Source organism: Dendropsophus ebraccatus, chromosome 1, assembly GCF_027789765.1.
Source record: "Dendropsophus ebraccatus isolate aDenEbr1 chromosome 1, aDenEbr1.pat, whole genome shotgun sequence".
In the NCBI taxonomy this organism is placed as follows: Eukaryota; Metazoa; Chordata; class Amphibia; order Anura; family Hylidae; genus Dendropsophus; species Dendropsophus ebraccatus.
This window is the reverse complement of record NC_091454.1, coordinates 166,721,963-166,734,409: the sequence shown is the minus strand read 5'-3', so window position 1 is coordinate 166,734,409 and position 12,447 is coordinate 166,721,963. Positions and strand designations below refer to the sequence as shown.

Here is a 12,447-nt window from a genome sequence, read left to right as displayed (position 1 = left end):
GAAGCATACCTTTGTTTAATACTATATTTTAATACATTTTTTTTTTATTATTCCCTTTACATGTGATCTCAGTAGAACTGTTGTGACCAGAAAGTTAAAGAACAGCACTGATAAAAAAAAAAGTGATAAGGGAAACACAAGTATGAGCAAATAGTAACTATTTACAATGAACTGTCTGGTATGGACTTTTCAATACATATTACACACATTTGTGTGTAAAACATGGAGGAATTAGAACAGTAGTAATCTTAATGTAAACAAATCCTGGCAATAGTTGGACCTTATATAAGAAGAGGATCCACGGAAGAGCCTTATCCCTGATGAAGGTTTCCGTGTACACTGAAATGCATAGGATCGCTTCTCTGCCTTTTGGCTAAGATCAAGTGTAGTATCTGTTCTTAAGTGAGCAGAGAACCACACAGAGGTAATAAGAGTTGGGCAGGTGGTCGGCGTGGATAGTCGGCTGGTGTAAGATGCCATGACCCTCCAGATCTGTTCCAGGGACTCAAGGGGGTTGAGAGTCGAGGTGCCAGAAGTGCCCTGGAAATGGTGACCCCAGGGTGCCAGAACTCACTGGGGATGGAATACCAGTGAGTGAAAGTACTTTACTATCACCCCTTGAGCACACACCTTTAACTTTCCGGCTTCTGGCTGTTGAGAGTGATGAAACATTTTTATAGATCCGGCCAGATGTATGGGCTGTATCACGCAGTGCACAGCTAAATATTATTATTTTTTTGTCACTGTGTGTTCACTTTTCATGTGTGTTTATCACAAGGATTCTAAGGTTGCGGTCACCCTTTTGGGTGTCCCCCTGGAGGTTTAGGGAAGGCATGTGTGGCCACCCGGTTCCTTGCCTCCCTGGGTCTCTTTCGGAAGATAGCCACCCTGTTGGTATGATTGCTTGATGGTGAACACGGCTGACACTCGGGTGGTTGCTGTGAGCAATATTGGTGTTCTCTTGGCTTCACCAGAGAGAGGATATTTGTCCTGAACCCTTGCAAATGCCTTCTGGCCCGGAGGGCCCATCTCTTTTTAGACTGCATCCTGGTTGCACTTTTTTGTGTGGCACGTCGGCACCTTTTTATGAACTTGGGTGAGAGCATGCTCCTCGAAAACTAAGAAGAAAGGATATCTTTTGGTTTGCACTAATGAGAGTAACGTCACTCAGAATCCAGTGTTGCCACGGAAAATTGAACTGTGTGAACCTATGTGCAGTACTACCGGCCGGAGCATCTGCCTAGTTCAAAAGATTTCTCCCTGCTGATCAACTTCTCTACAGTGCACAGAAGCTGGATGTGGACTTTGGTTTAACTAAACTGATATCGGCATCCATGTCTATATTTAGCTTCTCACTTATACACATTTGCCACCTATACAATACCTAGGTATTTGCCACCTATACAATACTGACCTTCCTTATTTGACTGATCCACTAACAGTCTGTGCTGGTTGTCTCCATATGTATAATCTATGTTCTGTATAATTAGGGAAATATAGGATGTCCTCTACACACCTAGCAGCACTTATTTTTGTATACAGCGCTAGAGAGCACATCAGCACGCTGTGTCCACCAACACAGTGAGTTGACTGCACTGCCACATAATAAAATTTTATGTGTCCTGAACAGTACCTGTTGTAAAAGAAAAAAAAACAAATGCCAGAATTGCTCATTTTTTTTCAAAACAGAAAAAATAAATAAAAAAAGAGAACAAAATGTCCAATCTAAATCAAATATAATGTGATGGCACTGGATCTCATAATGGACATAGGTGCTTTGGAGATGGAGCAGGATGCCTTATCTCCTAATATAACTATAAGCAGTGAGAACATCATACTCTATTAGAGTAAATTTACACGGGCGGATCCGCTGCAAGTTTCCCGAAAAAAAATCGCTGCTCAAATCACACAGACATCCTATGGTCAATAAAAAACGTTACAAACACGCTGCGAGTTTTAATCTGCGGATTTATCGCCACGTTAAACTCGCGGCAGATCCGCCCGTGTGAATTTACCCTTAAGGTATTTAGGTGCCAAATTCAGGCTATGTTCCCACAACATCTTTTTAGGTAGCAAAAAAAAAAAAAAAAAGCGGTAAAAAAAAAAAGTCAGTTTCTTACCTAAATAAGACATTGTGGTAACACAGCCTAAGGCTGGGTTCACACACAGTATATTTCAGGCAGTATTTGGTCCTCATGTCAGGTCCTTATTGCAACCAAAACCAGGAGTGGATTAAAAACACAGAAAGGTTCTGTTCACACAATGTTGAAATTGAGTGGAGGGCCGCCATATAACAGTAAATACCTGCCATTATTTCAATATAACAGCCGTTGTTTTAAAATACCAGCAAATATTTGCCATTAAATGGCGGCCATCTACTCAATTACAACATTGTGTGAACATAGCCTTTCTGTGCTTTAAATCCACTCCTGGTTTTGGTTGCAATATGAGGACCACAATACTGACTGAAATATACGTAGTGTGAACCCAGCCTTAGAATGGAAGTCATTTAGAAAAATTGTCTATTGTGCACAGGTACACTTTAAATATAACTTTATCTTGTACTTTGAACGGCACTTTAGTACTGCTATAGTTACAGACTGGGGGGGGCTCAAGCTTTGTGACCAGCCCAGAGTTTGTGGTATACTTATGTGGCAAAGCAGTAAGGGTTGCTGTAGGCCCGGGAAGCTTTGGCGGTGTTTTGGCTGCTAGATGGGCGTAGGGTCACTTGGGAACTTGTCACAGTAGTCTGGAGTGGTGACCGGGTCAGACAGCCATTGCTTCCGCAGTTTTGGATTACCAATGTGTAACCTGGTGTGTATGTGCAGAATTATAGGCAGAGTCCAGTAGCTTAACTAGAATAACGTTTGTTTACTTAAAATCCTGAGTGCAATACAACAATAAGACTTCAGCAACTGCAGATGCAGGCAGGAGGTAAAAGAAGTAGTAGCTAGTGATGATCGAACAGTAAAATGTTCGAGTTCGAGTTGAAACTCGAACAAAAGTGGTGTTCGGTTTGAGGTTTGACTGGAACTCGAACCGGCAGCAGGAGGAGGCTGTGTCACACAGCCTCCACCTGCTGCCCCTGCCCGGAGGGGAGCCACGCTCCTCCCGGGCAGTTAACACCATGGGCACCGCGGTCCATGGGACTGCAGAGTCTATGGGAGATCTGTTCCCTCCAAACCCCCCTTCACCCCCCCCCCGGAGCCGTGCGAGTGATAGCACAGCTTCGGGGTTGGGGATGTTTACCATAGCAACCCAGACGCTTCCCGGTGCATCTGGGCTGCTCTGGTATAATAATCAGGCCCCTGTCCCTGCATTGCATCACCCTTAACCCTTTGGGTGCCATACTGAACAATCTGGCCCCCAGGGGTAAAGTGAAGGTACCCACTTAAGTGACCCCCTTCCTTGCTGGTGATGGGTGCAGTCCAGGGGAGGGTCTTCTCTCTTTACCGGAGCCTAGCACACTGAGCCCAATGTGCCGGCTCCAGCTCCTTATATGTCCGCCCAGCCAATCAGCTGGGCGGACATATAAAACAAAATGTTTAGTCTAATATTGCTATTATGATCAAAAAATTGCATAATTATAAGAAACATTTTCTGTTTTAATTAAATCTTAAGTATTACATTGAGCTGTATTACCGGTATTAGCGATCCTCGGCATTAATACCAATCCCTGTAAAAAAGCTATTTTTCATTTACAATAGCATTATTAAAACAAAAAAATGCTTTTTTAATTAAATATACTGTATTTAAATAAATATATATATGTGTATACATTTTTTTTATTTATTAACAGTATATTTAATTGAAAAAGCATTTATTCATTTCAATTATGCTATTGTAAACGAAAAATAGCTTTTTTAGAACAAAAATTTGCTTTATTAATTAAATATTAACCCCTTACCGAGCGGCGACCCCGCTCTGAACCACCGCAGTCCCGGGTGCCACATGTAGCCCAGGACCGCGGCAATTGGCAGGCACAGTCAGTTCACCGCGCCCGCTAATTACGGACTCAGATGCAGCTGTCAAAGTTGACAGCTGCATCTGAATCCTTTATGCAGCCTCATCCCTGGTGTCTAGTGGAGTGGATCGCCCCCCCCCCCCCGGAGGATCGATCCACACATCCGGTGCAGGCCGGGGTCTGCGCTGTAATGGCGCTGATCCCAGTTCGACACTCTATTGCTTCCGGCTGCAGCAGCCGGAAGCAATCGAATGCCTGTCATTGATCTATGCAGTATAACTATACTGCATAGATCTCAATGAGAGATCAGTGTGCTTATACTACAGGTCCCCCAGGGGGGCTTCTAGTATATGTGTAAAATAAATAAATAAAGTGTTATTATTAATAAAAAGCACCCTCCCCTAATAAAAGTTAGAATCACCCCCCTTTTCCCATGTTATAAATAAAAATAAATAAACATGTTTGGTATCACCGCGTGCGTAATCGCCCACTGTTAATTTATCACATTCCTGATCTTGCACGGTAAACGGCGTAAGCCCCATAGACCAAAGGATAAAAGCGCTATACGCCTGGGTATGGAGCAATTTTAAGGAAATATATTTGTTAACAATGGTTTAAATTTTTTACAAGCCATCAGATAAAAGAAAAGTTATACATGTTACATATCATGTTACATATCATAATCGTAACAACTTAAGGAACATATTTAACAAGTCAGTTTTACCCCAGGGCGAACGGCATAAAAACAAATACCCCCCCCCCCCCCCAAATAAACAGAAAGCGTTTTTTTTTTTTTTTTAATTTCACCACACATTTATTTTTTTTCTGGTTTTGCAGTGTACTTTATGAAAAAAATCAGCCTTTCATTGCAAAGTACAATTAGTGGTGCAAAAAAAAGGGCTCATGTGGGTTGCTAGGTGAAAAAATGCAAGTGCTTTGGCCTTTTAAGCACAAGGAGGGAAAAAACAGAAGTGCAAAAATAGAAATTGGCTCTGTCTTTAACCCCTTGAAGTGTCACTGTCGTAAAATTTTTTTTTTTACAGAAATCAATAGTCCAGGCGATTTTAAGAAATTTTGTAATTGGGTTTATTAGCCAAATATGCCATTATCTGCATGTAAAAAGCCTTTTCCCAGGTCCCCCCCTCCTCTCCTTTTTGTCATCCACTGCTCAGAATCAGAAAATCTTGACTGTTTTTTCATCAGTCGGATCTGTCTGGTCTATGAAGAGGGGACGGGGGAGGGGGAAGGAGTGAGATTAGCAGGCAGCTGAGAGCCGAGAACAAAGGATTGCTCAGCAGGGGAGCTATTCAGAGCCCTAAGTAGAGGTCAGAGAGGTCCATGGTGCCTGTCAAAGGAGAGAGCCCGGGATGTGAATGTAAATTAACTCTTTGTTGTCCTGTTTTGCTGCTTTTACTTTCTCTCTCCATAGGAAAACCATGAAGACAGGGGCAGGGCTTCAAACTGCTTTTTCATGATAAAAAAAATCATTTTTCGGCTAATAAAATCTATTACAAAGTTTCTTAAAATCGCCTGTACTATTGATTTCATCAATAAAAATTTTAACGATAGTGACACTTTAACCCCTTTGTGCTGCAGCTAGTTTGGGCCTTAATGACCAGGCTAATTTTTCAAAATCTGACCTGTCTCACTTTATGCTCTCATAGCTCAGTGATGCTTTAAAGAGTCACTGTCGTATTTTTTTTTTTGCAGAAATCAATAGTCCAGGCGATTTTAAGAAACTTTGTAATTGGGTTTATTAGCCAAATCTGCCATTATCTGCATGTAAAAAGCCTTTTCCCAGGTCCCCCCCTCCTTCCTCTTTTTCATCCACTCCCAAAAATCTGAAAATTGTGACTTGTTGCAGGAGACGTACCCTGTCTGTTCTAGGGAGAGGGGAGGGGGGAGGAGGAAGGAGGGAGCTGGGTGACAGCTGTAATCTGAGCTCAGACAGGTCACTGGTGATGGTCAGAACAGATAACGGGTGAGGGATTTGTAGATTAACTCTTTGTTGTCCTGTTTTGGTCTTTTCTTTAGCTCTCTCCATAGGAGACCAATGAAGACAGGGGGGAGAGCTTCAAACTGCTTTTTCATGATAAAAATGCATTTTTCGGATAATAAACCCAATTACAAAGTTTCTTAAAATCGCCTGGACTATTGATTTCTGCAAAAAAAAAATTCACGACAGTGACACTTTAACGTATGCTAGCGATTCTGAGATTGTTTTTTCGTCACATATGGCACTTTATGTTAGTGGCAAAATTTGGTCACTACTTTGTGTGTTTTTTGTGAAAAACATCAAAATATGAAAAATTAAAAAATTTGCATTTTATGAACTTTGAAATTCTCTGCTTCTAAAAAAAGAAAGTCGTAGCACATAAATTAGTTACTAAGTCACATTACCAATATGTCTTCTTTATTCTGGCATAATTTGGTAAACATATTTTACTTTTTTAGGGTGTTATGGGGCTTAGAAATTTATCAGCAAATTATCACATTTTCATGAAAGTTTCCAAAACTGATTTTTTTAGGGACTAGTTCTTTTTTTTAAATGGATTTAGAAGTCTGGTATCCTGAAAACCCCCATAAGTGACCCCATTTTGGAAACTACACACCTTAAAGAATTAATCTAGGGGGTATAATGAGCATTTTAACCCTACAGGGGCTGGAGGAAAGTATTCACAATTAGGCAGTAAAAAAATGGAAAATTAAAATTTTCCAATAATATATACGTTTAGATTAAAGTTTCTCATTTTCAAAAGGAACATGAGAGAAAAAGCACCCCAAAATTTGTAACGCAGGTTCTCTTGAGTACAACGGTACCCCATATGTGGGCGTAACCCCTGTATGGGCACACAGCAGGGCTCAGAAGGAAGGGAGCGCCAATTAGCTTTTCTAATGCAGATTTTGCTGAAGAAGTTTCTGAGCGCCAGGTGCGTTTGCAGTGCCCCTGTAGTGTCAGTATAGAGAAAAAACCCCATAAGTCACCCCATTTTGGAAAGTGCACCCCTCAAAGAATTCATCTTGGTGTGAGGTGAGCATTTTGACCCCACAGGTATTACAGGAAAGTATTCAAAAGAAGACAGTAAAAATGAAAAACTCGAATTCTTCCAATAATATGTTCGTTTAGTTTGAAATTTCTCAATTTCACGAAGAACAAGAGAAAAAAGTACCCCAAAATTTGTAACGCAGGTTCTCATGAGTACAATGGTACCCCATATGTTGGCGTAAACCACTGTATGGGCACACAGGAGGGCTCAGAAGGGAAGGAGCGCCAATTAGCTTTTTCAATGCAGATTTTGCTGCAGAAGTTTCCGAGCGCCAGGTGCGTTTGCAGAGCCCCTGTAGTGCCATCAGAGTAAAATCTCGCCATAATTCACCACATTTTGGAAAGTGCACCCCTCAAAGAATTAATCTTAGTGTGTGGTGACCATTTTGACCCCATAGGTATTAGAGGAAAGTATTCAAAATTAGACAGTAAAAATGAAAAACTCAATTTTTTCCAATATTATGTTCTTTTAGTTTGAAATTTCACAATTTTATGAGGAACAAGAGAAAAAAAGTACCCCACAATTTGTAACACAGGTTCTCCTGAGTAAAAAGGTACCTCTTATGTGGGCATAAACCACTGCATGGGCACACAGGAGGGCTCAGAAGGAAAGGAGCGCCAATTAGCTTTTTCAATGCAGATTTTGCTGAAGAAGTTTCTGAGCGCCAGGTCCGTTTGCAGAGCCCCTGTAGTGCCAGCAGAGTAAAATCTCCCAATAAGTCACTCCATTTTGGAAAGTACACCCCTCAGAGAATTCATTTTGGGGCAAGGTGAGCATTTTGACCCCACAGGTATTAGAGGAAAGTATTCAAAATTAGACAGTAAAAATGAAAAACTCGAATTTTTCCAATAATATGTTGGTTTAGTTTGAAATGTCTCAATTTCAGGAGGAACAGGAGAGAAATGTCACCCCAATATATGTAACGCAGGTTCTCCTGAGTAGAACGGTACCCCATATGTGGGCATAAACCACTGTATGGGCACACAGCCAGGCTCAGAAGGGAAGGAGCGCCAATTAGCATTTTCAATGCAGATTTTTCTGAAGAAGTTTCTGAGCGCCAGGTGCGTTTGCAGAGCCCCTGTAGTGTCAGCAGAATAGATTCCCCCCAAAAGTCACCCCATTTTGGAAAGTGCACCCCTCAAAGAATTAATCTTGGGGTGTGGTGACCATTTTGACCCCACAGGTATTAGAGGAAAGTATTTAAAATTGGCCAGAAAAATGAAAAACTCGAATGTTTCCAATAATATGTTGGTTTAGTTTGAAATTTCTCAATTTGACGAGGAACAGGAGAGAAAACGTACCCCAAAATCTGTAGCGCAGGTTCTCCTGAGTAAAACCGTACCTCATATGTGGGCATAAACCACTGTATGGGCACACAGCACGGCTCAGAAGGGAAGGAGTGTGAATTTACTGGAGCAAAACCGCAGCTAGTAATAGTTATTAGAATAGCGCAGTTACTAAAATAAAATAAAAAAAATGAGATTACAGGTAATGTGGGGTGGTTACGGGCAACCAGGGGTGGTTATGGGCAACCTGAGGTGGTTACAGGTAATCTGGGGTGGTTACGGACAACATGGGGTGGTCACGGGCAACCTGCTGTGGTTACGGCAACCTGGGGTGGTTACAGTCAACGTGGGGTGGCTATGGGCAACCTGCAGTGCTTACAGACAATCTGGGGTAGTTACGGGCAACGTGGGGTGGTAACGGGCAATGTGGGGAGGTTACGGATAAACTGAAGTGCTTATAGGTAATCTCGGGTGGGTACCTGTAATCTGGCATGGTTACCGCAATCTGGAGGGGGTCATTGGCAATTTGGGGTGGTCAGAGGCAACATGCAGTGGTCAGAGGCAACCTGCGGTGGTCGGAGGCAACCTGCAGTGGTCAGAGGCGACGTGGCATGGTCAGAGGCGACGTGGCGTGGTCAGAGGCGACGAGAAGTGGTCAGAGGCAACGTGCGGTGGTTACAGGCAACGTGGGGTGGTTACGGTCAACGTGGGCTGGTTACGGGCAACCTGCTGTGCTTACAGACAATCTGGGGTGGTTACGGGCAACGTGGGGTGGTTACGGGCAACCTGCAGTGTTTACAGACAATCTGGGGTGGATACGGGCAACGTGGGGTGGTTACGGGCAACCTGCAGTGCTTACAGACAATCTGGGGTGGATACGGGCAACGTGGGGTGGTTACGGGCAACCTGCAGTGCTTACAGACAATCTGGGGTGGATACGGGCAACGCGGGGTGGTTACGGGCAACCTGCAGTGCTTACAGACAATCTGGGGTGGTTACGGGAAACGTGGGGTGGTTACGGGCAACCTGCAGTGCTTACAGACAATCTGGGGTGGTTACAGATAAACTGAAGTTCTTATAGGCAATCTGGGGTGGATACCTGTAATCTGGCATGGGCACCGCAATCTGGAGGGGGTCATTGGCAATTTGGGGTGGTCAGAGGCAACGTGGCGTGGTCAGAGGCGCTGTGGCGTGGCCAGAGACATTGTGGCGTGGTCAGAGGCAACGTGCGGTGGTCAGAGGCAACGTGCAGTGGTCAGAGGCAACGTGCGGTGGTCAGAGACAACGAGCGGGGGTTATGTGCAATCTGGGGGGTTACATGTAATCTGGCATGATTACGGGAAACCTGGGGGGGTTATGTGCAACCTGGAAGGGTTACAGACAATCTGGGATTGTTACTGATAAACTGAAGTGCTTATAGGTAATCTGGGGTGGGTACATGTAATTTGGGGTGGTTACGGGCAATCTGGAGGGGGTCACTGGCAATTTGGGGTGGTTACGGGCAATGTGCGGCGGTTACGGGCAACGTGCGGTGGTTACGGGCAACGTGCGGTGGTTACGGGCAACGTGCGGTGGTTACGGGCAACGTACGGTGGTTACGGGTAATCTGGGGGGGGGGTTAGGGGTAATTTGGGAGTAAACTGCAATTATTACTATAATAAAAAGTGTGTGTTTTATTTTTTTGTATGTTTGTCACTTTTTGTACTTTATACATTCATTTTCACTGTATTACTATGATTACTGTGATATTTTCTATCACAGTAATCATAGTTCAGTGACAGAGACCAAATTGGTCTCTGTCACTTTAAATTTTCCAGAGTTGGCTGGTTGTGAAGCGCATGCGCACTTCATAACCAGCCAGGACGTCGAGGAGGAAGGAGCTCCAGGAGCAGGTGAGTATATGGGGAATTGTTGTAATTGTAACAATGTTAGTTGCATGTATGCTAATTACAATCATGTGTATTTGAGCTACAACCTACCCACAATGGGAGGATCGATTCATTATGCAAATAGTCACCATCTGTGTCGAGCCTCTTCTGAGCATGTGCACACTTTTTATAGATCCTAGAATGATTTTACTTGTAAACACTTGAGAAAGAAGTCGGCACGACTTCGAAACGCGTTGTGTTTTAACAAATAAAAACTTTTTTATCATCACTTTTAATGCCTATCTTGGACCTGCGCCTGATATTATCCTAGGTTTGGAGAGGAGGATCGGATGTTTTGAAGTAACCAGTGTGGTTCCTGGGAGTGGCTGCGGTTCATTTACTTACACGCTACTACTGAGAGTTGTGCCTTACATTTGCACAACTCCTTCAGGTGAGAATCTCCAATCTCTCTGACATTATTTTTTAATGTGGATATTACACTATGGAGCGCTGTTCACATTTGTATCTACTTTAAGGACGGAGCCCCTTTTCGTTTTTGCATTTTAGTTTTTTCCTCCTTGTGCTTAAAAGGCCATAGCACTTGCATTTTTCCACCTAGAAACCCACATGAGCCCTTATTTTTTGCATCACTAATTGTACTTTGCAATGACAGGCTGAATTTTTGCATAAAGTATACTGCGAAACCAGGAAAAAATTCAAAGTGTGGTAAAATTGAACAAAAAAACGCATTTCTTTTATTTGGGGGGTATTTGTTTGTACGCCATTCACCCTGGGGTAAAACTGACTGGTTATGCATGTTCCTCAAGTTGTTACAATTACAACGATATATAACATGCATAACTTTTCTTTTATCTGATGGCCTGTAAAAAATTCAAACCATTGTTAGCAAATATACGTTCCTTAAAATCGATCCATTCCCAGGCTTATAACGCTTTTATCCTTTGGTCTATGGGGCTGTGTCAGGTGTCATTTTTTGCGCCATGATGCTTACTGTCTATCGGTACCTTGATTGCGAATATACAACTTTTTGATCGCTTTTTATTACATTTTTTCTATATTTGATGCGACCAAAAATGCGCAATTTTGCACTTTGGGATTTTTTTGCGCTTACGCCGTTTACCGTGTGAGATCAGTAATGTGATTAATTAATAGTTCGGGCAATTAGGCACGCGGCGATAGCAAAGATGTTTATTTATTTACTTGGTAAAAGGGAAAAGGGGGGTGATTCTGACTTTTATTAGGGGAGGGGTCTTTTTACTTATAAAAAGCTGTCATCTTTGACAGCTGCATCTGATTACTGTATTAGCGTGCATGGCGATCGGACCGTGCCCGCTAATACCCGGGGTCTCGGGCTACAAGAGGTCGCCACGTGGCCCTGCTCTAAACTCCTCTTGCGGACGCATGACGTATCGGTACGTCATGCGTCCTTAAGAGGTTAAAGTGTCACTTTCGTGAATTTTTTTTTGTAGAAATCAGTAGTGCAGGCGATTTTAAGAAACTTTGTAACCGGGTTTATTAGCCGAAAAATGCATTTTTATCATGAAAAAGCAGTTTGAAGCTCTTCCCCTTGTCTTTATTGTTCTCCTATGGAGAGAGCTAAACAAAAGACCAAAACAGGACAACAAAGAGTTAATCTACAAATACCTCACCCTCTATCTCCTCTGACAGTCAGCACTGACCTCTCTGACCTCTGATTACAGCTTTCACCCAGCTCTGTGCCTGTAATCCTCTGTTATCTGCTGTCGGCTAACTCCCTCCTCCCTCCTCCCCCCTCTCCTCTCCCTAGAACAGACTGGGTATGTCTGATGCAACAAGTCACAATTTCCTGATTTTGTGCGGTGGATGGAAAAGAGGAAGGAGGGGGGGGGGGGCTGGGAAGAGGCTTTTTAAATGCAGATAATGGAATATATGGCTAATAAACCCAATTCCAAAGTTTCTTAAAATCACCTGAACTATTGATTTCTGCAAGAAAAAAAATTAAAATACGACAGTGACTCTTTAAGGGGTTAACTATTACAGGGATCAGTATTATTGCCGGGGATCGCTAATACCGGTCCCTGTAATAGTGGTTAAATACTGCTTTCCTGCTATATTGATGGCAGAAAGGTGCTTGAACTTGATCTCGAACTCGAACACTAACTCGAATGAACAGTAAAATGTTTGGTTCGGTCCAAGTTCAAGAAAATGAAGATGTTCGAGTCTAACCTAACTTTTCTTGAACATTCGATCAACACTAGTAGTAACTATAGGAGTGAGAGTAG

The 12,447-nt window shown here is 42.8% G+C and overlaps 1 pseudogene; it reads left to right on the top strand.

Annotated features, from left to right (window-relative positions):
* The first annotated feature begins 353 nt into the window (after window positions 1–353).
* Window positions 354–488, top strand: LOC138780695 (U2 spliceosomal RNA; annotated as a pseudogene).
* Window positions 489–12,447: the final 11,959 nt, after the last annotated feature.